This window comes from Anolis carolinensis, unplaced genomic scaffold (genome assembly GCF_035594765.1).
Source record: "Anolis carolinensis isolate JA03-04 unplaced genomic scaffold, rAnoCar3.1.pri scaffold_10, whole genome shotgun sequence".
Lineage (NCBI taxonomy): Eukaryota > Metazoa > Chordata > Lepidosauria > Squamata > Dactyloidae > Anolis > Anolis carolinensis.
In genome coordinates this window covers 3,015,875-3,029,763 of record NW_026943821.1, presented here as the reverse complement: position 1 = coordinate 3,029,763, position 13,889 = coordinate 3,015,875, and the positions used below count along the sequence as shown (strand labels likewise).

The window sequence follows — 13,889 nt, the reverse complement described above, 5'->3', positions numbered from 1 at the left end:
GAGCTTAGCCTTCTAACTGGCAGCAATGGGATAAAAACAATTCTTCCTCTCCCTCTAATTAGGACTTTATTTTTCTTTTCTTTTTGTTGTATCAACCTAGAGGCATGGATGAGGGGTTGTGTTGTCAATTTTCAAGGTTGTGGGGTGTTTACTTTTGTTGTTTTGTCCACTGCTGTGATGCCATCACTCTTTTATATAGATAGATAGATAGATAGATAGATAGATAGATAGATAGATAGATAGATAGATAGATAGATAGATAGATAGATGAGTCCGACTTATCCACGGATAGGGGACCCAACAGGGAATGCTGGGACCCAATTGTGCCTGAAATAAACAGGTTGCTGCTGCTGTTTCTTTCTTTCTTTCTTTCTTTCTTTCTTTCTTTCTTTCTTTCTTTCTTTCTTTCTTTCTTTCTTTCTTTCTTTCTTTCTTTCTTTCTTTCTTTCTTTCTTTCTTTCTTTCTTTCTTTCCGGGAGCGAAGGGGTTAACGGGGCTCCTCCGCCCAAAAGGAGGGATCGAGGGAAGGAAGGCAGAGAAAGAGAGAAAGAGAGAAAGAGAGAGAAGAGACCGGGCTCAGGCTCCGGAGGCAACGCGGACCCAGCCTGGGCTGAGACAGTGAGCACCGCTCCGACCCACGGCCAGGAGACCCAGAAGCCACAGCCGTGAGTAGGGCTTGGGGGTGGGTGGGGTGGGTGGCTAGGTAGGCTCCTCTGAACATGTGCAGAGTGCTTTCTCATCTTCCAAAGGCTGTGGGCAGGGATGGGGTTCCTCTGAGCGTGTGCAAAGTGCTTTCTCTGCTTTCACATTCAGGGAGAGGGTTCCTCTGAGCATGTGCAGAGTTCTTTCTCCCCTTTGAGACTGGCGGATTGTAAAGGGGATTCCTCTGAGCATGTGCAGAGTGCTTTCTCACCATCCAAGGCAGGGAAGGGGATTCCTCTGAGCATGTGCAAAGTGTTTCCTCTCCTTTCAAAGCTAGGGAAAGGGTTCCTCTGAGCATGTGTAGAGTGTGCTTTCTCTTCGTTCCAAGGGTTGTAGGCAAGGGATGGGGTTCCTCTGAGCATGTGCAAAGTGCTGGGCAAAGGGCAAAGGGTTCTTTTGAACATGTGCAGAATTCTTTCTCCCCTTTGAGACTGGCGGATTGTAAAGGGGATTCCCTTGAGCATGTGCAGAGTGCTTTCTCACCATCCAAGGGCTGTGGGCAGGGATGGGGTTCCTCTGAGCGTGTGCAAAGTGCTTTCTCTGCTTTCACAGCCAGGGAGAGGGTTCCTCTGAACATGTGCAGAGTGCTTTCTCCCCTTTGAGACTGGCGGATTGTAAAGGGGATTCCTCTGAGCATGTGCAGAGTGCTTTCTCACCATCCAAGGGCTGTGGTCAGGGAAGAGGGTTCTTCTGAGCATATGCAGAGTGCTTTCTCTGCTTTCGAAGCTAGGGAGAGGGTTCCTCTGAACATGTGCAGAGTGCCTTCTCATCTTCCAAGGACTGTGGGCAGGGAAGGGGCTCCTCTGAACACGAGCAAAGTGCTGGGCAAAGGGTTCTTTTGAACATGTGCAAAGTTCTTTCTCGCCTTTGAGACCGGGAGATCGTAAAGGGGATTCCTCTGAGCATGTGCAGAGTGCTTTCTCTGCTTTCAAAGCTAGGGGAAGGGTTCCTCTGAACATGTGCAGAGTGCTTTCTCACCATCCAAGGGCTGTGGGCAGGGAAGGGGATTCCTCTGAGCATATGCAGAGTGCTTTCTCTGCTTTCAGAGCTAGGGAGAGGGTTCCTCTGAGCATGTGCAGAGTGCTTTTTCTCCTTTAAACTGAGGGGAAAGAGTTGCCTGACCATGTGCAGAGCGCTTTCTCCTCCAAAGGCTGGAAGAGCTCCTCCGAACAGGTGGAGGCATCGGAAAAAGCGTGCCTCTGAACATGACTAGAGTGCTCTCTCTCCTCCTTCAAAGGCTAGGGAGAGGGTCCTCTGAGCATGTGCAAAGTGCATTTCCAACTTAGGAGGTCACCTTCTCTAATCTATGGCAATGTGGCCAGAATGCCCAGCAAGACTTGTAAAAATATCATTTTAGTTTTATAAACAGAATCTTTGGCTCTTTTAAAACTGCAGCAGGATCTTGGGACTGGGGTTTGCCCTATCATAATACAGTAGAGTCTCACTTATCCAAGACTCCCTTATCCAAGCCTCTGGATTATCCAAGGCATTTTTGTAGTCAGTGTTTTCAATATATCGTGATATTTTGGTGCTAAATTTGTAAATACAGTAATTACTACATAGCATTACTGCATATTGAACTACTTTTTCTGTCAATTTTTTTTGTTAAACATGATGTTTTGGTGCTTAATTTGTAAAATCATAACCTAATTTGATGTATAATAGGCTTTTCCTTAATCCCTCCTTATTATCCAACATATTCGCTTATCCAACATTCTGCCGGGCCATTTATGTTGGATAAGTGAGACTCTACAGTATTATTAAAAGGATATGTAAGCACATTTACATTGAAGAAGATGAGAATAATGATTTAATCAGAGTTGGAGAGGCTTATCTTAAATTAGAGCTTGATGTAAATATTCAAAAACATTTAACCTACTGATGCCTCAATTAATGTAATTTTATTGGTATCTATTTTTATTTCTGAAATTCACCACCCTCGGCTTATACTGGAGTCAATGTTTTCCCAGTTTTTTTGTGGTAAAATTAGGTGCCTCGGCTTATATTCGGGTCAGCTTATACTCGAGTATATACGGTACTTTTCAGCTTGTTGGCTTCAAGAGAGCAACAAACTCAAAACACTCGAAACCTATTTGGCTAATTTGCAGTCTAAATAGCTCTGTTTCCAGATTGGAAAGGCATCCGATCCCATCTGGTTTTTGGAAGCTAAGCAAGGTCAGCCCCGGGCAGACTTTGGATGGGAGACGGCTCACCACAGGACGGAATTGGCAGGGTTATTCCTTGCTTAAGAAAACCCTACAAAATCCACTGGAAATCCCAATAAAATCAGTATGTGTCTTTAGATGCATGCTTTTTGGAGAAGAAACTGCACTCTGCACATGCTCGTGAGAGGCCTCAGAGCATATACAGAGTGCAATTCCTTCTCCGGAGGTCTTTAAAGAGAGACCAGATGGGCCTCTTTTGGGAGTGCTTTGATTGTGACTTTTTGGGGTTGGACTAGATGACCTCTGGGGGACCCCTTCCATCTCCTAGGTTTTAATCTTGGTGGGGAAAACTATCAACATTAAGATTTTAAATGAATGCCCTTAAATGTGTCTCTTCCAGAAACTATCCAGATTATTTTCCTATTATTATTATTATTATTATTATTATTATTATTATTATTATTTATTATGACACAGCAAACAAGATAGATATGCTGGATTTCATATCCCAAAATCACAAGTTGAACACTTCCCAAGCGTTTATGACTGTGTGATGTATTTTTGGATTATTATTATTATTATTATTATTAATTATTATTATTATTATTATTATTTGAAAGAGAAGGAAACTAATGCTGATGGAGCTGGGGAGAGCTACCTTTATTTGGCTGCAATTTCCTCACGTTTTTAATGCATTTAATGCCTTTTCAAGTGGACTCATGTCTGCAAGAACGAGACTTGGGTAATTTTGCATGGTTTGCATCCCATAAAGGACTGCAGCTATATTATTATTATTATTATTTTATTATGACACTGCAAACAAGATAGATCTGCTGGATTTCGTATCACAAAATCACAAGTCGAACACTTCCCAAGTGTCTAGGACTGTGTGATGTATTTTCGGATGATGCGCACAGATCCCAGTAGGGTGGCCTTTTGCAGTTGGCAGATCGTAATTTTGTCAATGTCTATTGTTTCCAAATGCCAGCTAAGATCTTTTGGCACGGCACCCAGTGTGCCCATCACCACCGGGACCACCTGCACTGGTTTCTGCCAGAGTCTTTGAAGTTCAATCTTGAGGTCCTGAGAGCGGCTGAGTTTTTCCTGTTGTTTTTCGTCAATGCGACTGTCACCTGGGATGGCGACATCAATGATCCAAATCTTTTTCCTTTCGACAACTGTGATGTCTGGTGTGTTGTGTTCCAGAACTTTGTCAGTCTGGATTCGGAAGTCCCACAGTATCTTTGCGTGCTCATTTTCCAATAATTTTGCAGGTTTGTGATCCCACCAGTTCTTTGCTGCTGGGAGCTGGTACTTGAGGCATAAGTTCCAATGGATCATTTGGGCCACGTAGTTGTGCCTCTGTTTGTAGTCTGTCTGTGCGATTTTCTTACAGCAGCTGAGGATATGATCCATGGTTTCGTCGGTTTCTTTGCATTTTAGGTCATCAGCTGATTTTTTGATCTTGGCCTGAATTGCCTTTGTCCTGATGTCTTGCTCCTGGGCTGCAAGGATCAGGCCTTCTGTCTCCTTCTTCAGGGTCCCATTCGTGAGCCAGAGCCAGGTCTTCTCTTTATCAGCTTTTCCTTTAATTTTGTCAAGGAACTTTCCATGCAATGTTTTGTTGTGCCAGCTGTCAGCTCTAGTTTGTAGTGCGGTCTTCTTGTACTGGTTTTTTGTCTGCTGTGCTTTGAGGAGTTTCTGATTTTTGACTTCAATCAAAGCAGGTTCTTCACTTTGCTTTACATATTCTGCCAGGGCATGTTCTTCTTCTTTGACTGCTTGTTTTACTTGTAAGAGTATTTTATTATTATTATTATTATTATTATTATTATTGTTATTATTGTTATTATTATTTTATTATGACACAGCAAACAAGATAGACATGCTGGATTTCATATCACAAAACCACAAGTCGAACACTTCCCAAGTGTCTAGGACTGTGTGATGTATTTTCTGATGATGTGTGCAGATCCCAGTAGGGTGGCCTTTTGCAGCTGGCAGATCGTGATTTTGTCAATGTCTATTGTTTCCAAATGCCGGCTGAGATCTTTTGGCATGGCACCCAGTGTGCCCATCACCACTGGGACCACCTGCACTGGTTTCTGCCAGAGTCTTTGAAGTTCAGTCTTGAGGTCCTGATAGCGGCTGAGTTTTTACTGTTATTATTATTATTATTATTATTATTATTATTATTATTATTTCTACATGCACACAGCACACATGCACATTATTATTATTGGGTTGCCTCTGCTTATATTTGGGTTGGCTTATACCCGAGTATATACGGTAATTCAACAGTGTGGGTGCACTCCAAGGTATATCTCTATATAGGGAAAAGCATGGGGTTCAAATGAGGTGAGGAGGAGGAGGAGAGGCAGATAGCAAAACCATTTCATGCATCCCATAATATCCATCCATTTTGGTAGAAAATTGAGCAAGGAATCAACAGAACTTTGGGGCGAAACGGTTCAAGTCTATTGCAAGCAATTTGCTCAAGTTTTACTGAATTGGAATAGAGTATAATTTCTCCTGTTTCGGTGTCATTTGAGTACATTGGAGGCTGGGAGGAAAAATCAGGATATTTTCCTATTGGGTGCATTAAAAAAAATTCCCTTACAAACTTGCCTCCAAGATGTATTTATTTCGTGATTGTGTTGTGTTTTTGCTTTACTGGCCTCCGGCACAGAAATAACCGAATCCCGGTCATAAAAAAGCTGATAATGCAATTGGAAACCCAGTAATGAAATCAAGCCAAGAGTCACCGAGCGCATGCCAGCAGTTGAACCACATTGTCCGTTTCCAGACTTTGTTTGGACCGGGCAAAAAATAATAATATTCCGTTTAAGGGTCGGCTTTTGCCGTGCCTGGCATAGGTGTTCTCCAATGCAAAGGAGACTTTGTTGCCATTGTACATTGTACGACGAGGAGCCGCAGTGGTTGCTGACCTGAAGGTTGCCGGTTCGAATCTTCAAGACGGAGTGAGCTCCTGTCTGTCAGCTCTAGCTTGCAGAGACATGGGAAAAGCCTCCCAGGAACACATCCAGCATCCCCTGGGCAACGTCTCTGCAGACGGCCAATTTTCTCACACCAGAAGCGACTTGTGAGTTTTTTTCTAACACAATAAAAACAAAATCGTACGACGAAATAAAATGCCATCCCCAATCACATTATACGAGCATTGAATGAAAAGTAATGCCTCCACCTTCGTTACTTGGGTTTGGATGGGAATCTATATACAGTAGAGTCTCACTTATCCAAGCTAAACGGGCCGGCAGAAGCTTGGATAAGCGAATATCTTGGATAATAAGGAGGGATTAAGGAAAAGCCTATTAAACATCAACTTAGGTTATGATTTTACAAATTAAGCACCAAAACATCATGTTGTACAACAGATTTGACAGAAAAAGTAGTTCAATACACAGTAATGTTATGTTGTAATTACTGTATTTACGAATTTAGCACCAAAATATCACAATATATTGAAAACATTGACTACAAAAATGGCTTGGATTATCCAGAAGCTTGGATAAGTGAGGCTTGGATAAGTGAGACTCTACTGTATATATAAAAGGGTAATGAAATTTCGGCCTGGGACAAAACAACAAAACTACACATCCCAGAAACACTAAACTTGGCAGCCCAACCCCTCATCCATGCCTCTACGTTCATACAACAAAATGAAAAGAAAAATAATGTCCTAATTAGAGGGAGAGGAATAATTGTTTTTATCCAATTGCTGCCAGTTAGAAGGCTAAGTTCCGCCCGCTTGGTCTCCTAGCAACCCACTCAGCCCAGGGGACAGGCAGAGTTAGGCCTCACTTAGGCCTCTTCCACACTGCCTATAAAATACTGATTATCTGATTTTAACTGGATTATATGGCAGTGTAGACTCAAGGCCCTTCCACACAGCTATATAACCCATTTATAATGGACCTAATGTAAGGTAAAACCTTTACCCTTTACCTTAACTACCACCAATTCCTCAATACTTTATTTTCCATACCACCATACTTCGCCACAGCAACGCGTGGCCGGGCACAGCTAGTATTTGAATAAATCAAACGCAGAAATAATTCTTAGAACGTGCTCTTGAATGACCACGATTCACTTTTCCACATCATCACCAGACAATTGGATACATTTCTGCCAATGATGAAGACGTTTTCTGAAGCCGTCATGGAAGAAGTCGACACTCTGTTTCCGCAACCGGCGTCTCACAGGACCCATCGTGCACAGATCTTCTGATCGCCAAGCCAAGCAATAATGTGACCCACACGTTCTTGGGAAATGCCGATGATGCTTGAAATTTCTCTCTGAGTGATACAACAATCATTCTGAATCAATCTGTCAACCTTTTGCTTGAGAAACTCAATGGTTGCTGCAACAGGACATCCAACTCTTTCTTTGTCACGCAAGTCAGATGTTCCCACCTCAACATCTTGAAACTTACTCACCCAACGACGCACAGGACTCACATCAACACAATCCCCATAAACAGCTTGCATTCTCTGATAAATCTCCTTTGGGAATCTCCAATGAATCTCCAATGACTGCATGTTGCTTAAGTTGCATTGACCGACCGTCTGCACAGGGTTCCATACTTTGCACTTTAACAACACAACCGTTCAATGCTAAGGCTTCCCCGTCTGCACAGGGTTCCATACTTCGCACTTTAACAACACAACCATTCAATGCTAAGGCTTCCCCGTCTGCGCAGGGTCCCATACTTCGCACTTTAACAACACAACCATTCAATGCTAAGGCTTCCCCGTCTGCACAGGGTTCCATACTTCGCACTTTAACAACACAACCATTCAATGCTAAGGCTTCCCCGTCTGCACAGGGTTCCATACTTCGCACTTTAACAACACAACCGTTCAATGCTAAGGCTTCCCCGTCTGCGCAGGGTCCCATACTTCGCACTTTAACAACACAACCATTCAATGCTAAGGCTTCCCCGTCTGCACAGGGTTCCATACTTTGCACTTTAACAACACAACCGTTCAATGCTAAGGCTTCCCCGTCTGCACAGGGTTCCATACTTTGCACTTTAACAACACAACCATTCAATGCTAAGGCTTCCCCGTCTGCACAGGGTTCCATACTTTGCACTTTAACAACACAACCGTTCAATGCTAAGGCTTCCCCGTCTGCGCAGGGTCCCATACTTCGCACTTTAACAACACAACCGTTCAATGCTAAGGCTTCCCCGTCTGCACAGGGTTCCATACTTTGCACTTTAACAACACAACCGTTCAATGCTAAGGCTTCCCCGTCTGCGCAGGGTTCCATACTTTGCACTTTAACAACACAACCGTTCAATGCTAAGGCTTCCCCGTCTGCGCAGGGTCCCATACTTTGCACTTTAACAACACAACCGTTCAATGCTAAGGCTTCCCCGTCTGCACAGGGTTCCATACTTTGCACTTTAACAACACAACCGTTCAATGCTAAGGCTTCCCCGTCTGCGCAGGGTCCCATACTTTGCACTTTAACAACACAACCGTTCAATGCTAAGGCTTCCCCGTCTGCGCAGGGTCCCATACTTTGCACTTTAACAACACAACCGTTCAATGCTAAGGCTTCCCCATCTGCGCAGGGTCCCATACTTTGCACTTTAACAACACAACCGTTCAATGCTAAGGCTTCCCCATCTGCGCAGGGTCCCATACTTTGCACTTTAACAACACAACCGTTCAATGCTAAGGCTTCCCCGTCTGCACAGGGTTCCATACTTTGCACTTTAACAACACAACCGTTCAATGCTAAGGCTTCCCCGTCTGCGCAGGGTCCCATACTTTGCACTTTAACAACACAACCGTTCAATGCTAAGGCTTCCCCGTCTGCGCAGGGTCCCATACTTTGCACTTTAACAACACAACCGTTCAATGCTAAGGCTTCCCCATCTGCGCAGGGTCCCATACTTTGCACTTTAACAACACAACCGTTCAATGCTAAGGCTTCCCCATCTGCGCAGGGTCCCATACTTTGCACTTTAACAACACAACCGTTCAATGCTAAGGCTTCCCCGTCTGCACAGGGTTCCATACTTTGCACTTTAACAACACAACCGTTCAATGCTAAGGCTTCCCCGTCTGCACAGGGTTCCATACTTTGCACTTTAACAACACAACCGTTCAATGCTAAGGCTTCCCCGTCTGCACAGGGTTCCATACTTTGCACTTTAACAACACAACCGTTCAATGCTAAGGCTTCCCCGTCTGCACAGGGTTCCATACTTTGCACTTTAACAACACAACCGTTCAATGCTAAGGCTTCCCGCCAAATGGAAGGAACTGTAGAGGAGAGTCTACTGAACAAGCCAGGACCTGCCGCAGACCAGGACTGCCATCTGCTGAGGAGTTACGAAGGTGGAGGCATTACTTTTCATTCAACCCTCGTATGTGTAGAATTACAAAGCAAAACACCCATCCTTCCGCATGAAGGTTGGTGGATAAAATACATGAGATCTGATCATTTTGGATGGCCTCAACAGGGACTAGCATCATGCCACTTGCTGCTTTATATACTTTTTCTTTTCCCATCCATTTATAATAATAATAAAACTTTATTTCTATTCTGCATTATCTCCCTATAGGGAATCAGGGCAGATTTTAACAAACAACGGCATACTTTCAATGCCTTCAAAAAAAAAAGATAAATTTTGGCATAAAATCCCAACAAGACCCCACATATGAACACAGCATTAAAAACCTAACATCAAATTAAACCTACCATATATACTCGAGTATAAGCCGACCCAAATATAAGCTGAGGCACCTAATTTTACCACAAAAAACTGGGAAAACATTGACTCCAGTATAAGCCGAGATAGCAATAAAATTACCGTATATACTCGAGTATAAGCCGACCCGAATATAAGCCGAAGCACCTAATTTTACCACAAAAAACTGGGAAAACATTGACTCCAGTATAAGCCGAGATAGCAATAAAATTACCATATATACTCGAGTATAAGCCGACCCGAATATAAGCCGAGGCACCTAATTTTACCACAAAAAACTGGGAAAACATTGACTCCAGCATAAGCCGAGATAGCAATAAAATTACCGTATATACTCAACTATAAGCCTACCCGAATATAAGCCGAGGCACCTAATTTTAACACAAAAAAAGCTGGGAAAACATTGACTCCAGTATAAGCCGAGAGTGGTAAATTTCAGAAATAAAAATAGATACCAATAACATTACATGAATTGAGGCATGAGTAGGTTAAATGTTTTGGAATATTTACATCAAGCTCAAATTTAAGATAAGACTGTCCAACTCTGATCAAATCATGATTCTCATCTTCTTCAATGTAAATGTGCTTATGTATCCTTTTAATAATAATAGAGTAAAATAATACATGTAATAATAATAATAAATACAGGAAAATAATACATGTAATAAATTGAATAAAAATAATAAATGTAATAATACATGTAATAATAATAACAATAACAATAATAAATACAGGAAAATAATACATGTAATAATAAATAGAGTAAAATAATAAATTCAATAATAATAAGATCAGAGTGAAATAATAAATACGCAGTAATGCTATGTAGTAATTACTATATTTATGAATTTAGCACCAAAATATCACGATGTATTGAAAACATTGACTACAAAAATGCATTGGACAATCCAGAACGTTGGATAAGCGAGACTCTACTGTAATTGAAAAACTATAGCAAAATGTGCTGCAGAATGTACGGCAAAGAACAAACTTTGGACAGTTTAATAAACTTTCCCCATGTTTTTATAACAGAACCAATTAGGAAATTACATTTATAAACCAGGAACACTAATCGTGTTGTTGTTGTTGTTATTTATATCCTGCTTTATTTCTCCAAATGGGACTCAAAGCGGCTTTACATAAAAGCACTATCTGTGCCCGACCACGCGTTGCTGTGGCGAAGTCTGGTGTTATGGGAAATAAAGTCTTGAGGAATTGGTGGTAGTTAAGGTCAAGGGTAAAGGTTTTCCTCTGGCATTAAGTCCATTATAAATGGGTTATATAGCTGTGTGGAAGGGTCTTGAGTCTACACTGCCATATAATCCAGTTAAAATCAGATAATTTGTATTTTATAGGCAGTGTGGAAGAGGCCTAAGTGAGGCCTAACTCTGCCTGTCCTCTGGGCTGAGTGGGTTGCTAGGAGACCAAGTGGGCGGAGCTTAGCCTTCCAACTGGCAGCAATTGGATAAAAACAATTATTCCTCTCCTTCTAATTAGGACTTTGTTTTTCTTTTCTTTTTGTTGTATGAACGTAGAGGCATGGATGAGGGCTTGTGCTGCCAAGTTTAGTGTTTCTGGGATGTGTAGTTTTGTTGTTTTGTCCTAGGCCGAAATTTCATTACCCTTTTATATATATTATAGATTAGTAAACAATTTAAAATATACAAATATGCAAACATTGTGTATCCTTTGGCCTTTTCCTGCAACTATCCTAGCAGTGTCCATGCCTTGGAAGGAATGTATGAAGAGGGTGGCACTCGGCACATTCTCAGAGGCAAATCTCCAAAGCATGGAAAGATGTCTGGTTGCTGAAACGGAACCAGGCTAGTTTTCAGCCGGATTCCCTCTTGGCTTTCTTTCTTTCTTTCTTCAGCGGAGAGGGGCTTGGACATGGCTCTCAAGCCCAGACCTGCACCGAACCCTAGACGTGGTTATTTACTCAGACCTTGGATTAACAAGGCAGGTGGTTGCCAGACACAGGCAAACACACCCAGGAGCTGCAAGGCCCAGACATAAGGCTGGCCATGGATTATGCAAAGCTTCCAAATATTATCACCATTTTTGATCTACAGTATAGACCAAAAATGGGCCAACATTGGCCCTCCAGGTGTTTTGGACTGCAAATCCCACAATTCCTAACAGCCAGTAGGAATTGTGGGAGTTGAAGTACAAAACACCCAGAGGGCCAAAGTTGGCCCATACCTAGTATAGAAATTTTTTTCCGGGGATATCAATGTCATTTTCTAAGTGGTTCTATCCTCATCTATATATATAAAAGAGTGATGGCATCAGGGCAGCGGACAAAACAACAAAACTACAGGCCCCCCAACCTCGAAATTTGACAACACAACCCATCATCCACGGCTCTAGATTGATGCAACAAAAAGAAAAGAAAAATAAAGTCCTAATTAGAGGGAGAGGAATAATTGTTTTTATCCAATTGCTGCCAGTTAGAAGGCTAAGCTCTGTTCACTTGGTCCCCTAGCAACCCACTCAGCCCAGGGGACCCTTGACCTTAACTACCACCAATTCCTCAATACTTTATTTCCCATACCACCAGACTTCGCCACAGCAACGCGTGGCCGGGCACAGCTAGTTTAAGATATAATATTAATAACAATAATACGAATGTTTGCTCATATGTTGTAGATTTTAAATCGTAATTCGTATCTTTTTTTTAGCGTTGCGAGCTGCTTTGAGTCTCGTTTAAGAAAGTGGGATATAATACTGATAACAATAATACTAATGGGTTGCTATGAGTTTTCCAGGCTGTCTGGCCATGTTTTGGAAGCATTCTCTCCTGACATTTGGCCCACATCTATGGCAGGCATCCTTATTACAGTAGAGTCTCACTTATCCAACATTCACTTATCCAACGTTCTGGGTAATCCAACGCATTTTTGTAGTCAATGTTTTCAATATAACGTGATATTTTGGTGCTAATTTTGTAAATACAGTAATTACAGTAAAGTCTCACTTATCCAACACTCGCTTATCCAACGTTCTGGATTATCCAACACATTTTTGTAGTCAATGTGTTCAATATATCATGAGATTTTGGTGCTAAATTCATAAATACAGTAACTAATTACTACATAGCATACCTGTATATTGAACTACTTTTTCTGTCAAATTTGTTGTCTAACATGATGTTTTGGTGCTTAATTTGTAAAATCATAACCTAATTTGATGTTTAATAGGCTTTTTCTTAATCTCTCCTTATTATCCAACATATTCGCTTATCCAATGTTCTGCCGGCCCGTTTATGTTGGATAAGTGAGACTCTACTGTATGTTGTAGATTTTAAATTGTAATTCGCATCTTTTTTTTAGCGTTGCGAGCTGCTTTGGGGCTCGTTTAAGAAGGTGGGATATAATATTGATAACAATAATACTAATGGGTTGCTATGAGTTTTCCAGGCTGTCTGGCCATGTTTCGGAAGCATTCTCTCCTGACATTTTGCCCACATCTATGGCGAAATCTATTAAAATCCACATCTATTATCTCCAATAATAATAATATTATTATTATTATTGGAGACCCCGGTGGCGCAGTGGGTTAAAGCCTCGTGACTTGAAGGTTGGGTTGCTGATCTGAAGGCTGCCAGGTTTGAATCCCACCCAGGGAGAGCACGGATGAGCTCCCTCTGTCAGCTCCAGCTCCATGCGGGGACATGAGAGAAGCCTCCCACAAGGATGGTAAAAACATCAAAACATCCGGGCAATGTCCCCTGGGCAACGTCCTTGCAGATGGCCAATTGTCTCACAACAGAAGCGGCTTGCAGTTTCTCAAGTTGTTCCTGACACACACAAAATATTATTGTTATTATTATTTGAAGCACAACAAGATGAGTCCACAGCACACACTCTGTTGGCGTCCCAAGTGTCTAGGACTGTGTGGTTGTTGTTGTTGTTGTTGTTGTTGTTGTTGTTGTTGTTGTTGTTGTTATTCATGGGAGAGGCACCCCAAAAGCACCTGGGAAAAGAATGAAGGAGGAAAGGGAGAGCTGCTCTCCTAGGATACATTGTTCAAGCTCAAGTTTATTATTTATTTATTATTTATTTATTAGCAACATTTGTATCCCGCCCTTCTCACCCCGAAGGGAACTCAGGGCGGTTTACAAGTACAGTAGAGTCTCACTTATCCAACATTCTGGATTATCCAACGCATTTTTGTAGTCAATGTTTTCAATACATCATGATATTTTGGTGCTAAATTCATAAATACAGCAATTACTATGTAGCATTACTGCATATTGAACTACTTTTTCTGCC

At 41.9% G+C, this 13,889-nt stretch overlaps 1 protein-coding gene across 1 annotated transcript in view; it reads left to right on the top strand.

Moving 5' to 3' along the window:
• Positions 1–470: 470 nt before the first annotated feature.
• gpr4 (G protein-coupled receptor 4) overlaps positions 471–13,889 on the top strand; it is a 36,200-nt gene continuing 22,781 nt past the window's right edge. The window contains exon 1 of the mRNA XM_062962579.1: positions 471–665. The gene's annotated coding sequence lies outside the window, so the exon portion shown is untranslated. The remainder of the gene's footprint in view (positions 666–13,889) is intronic.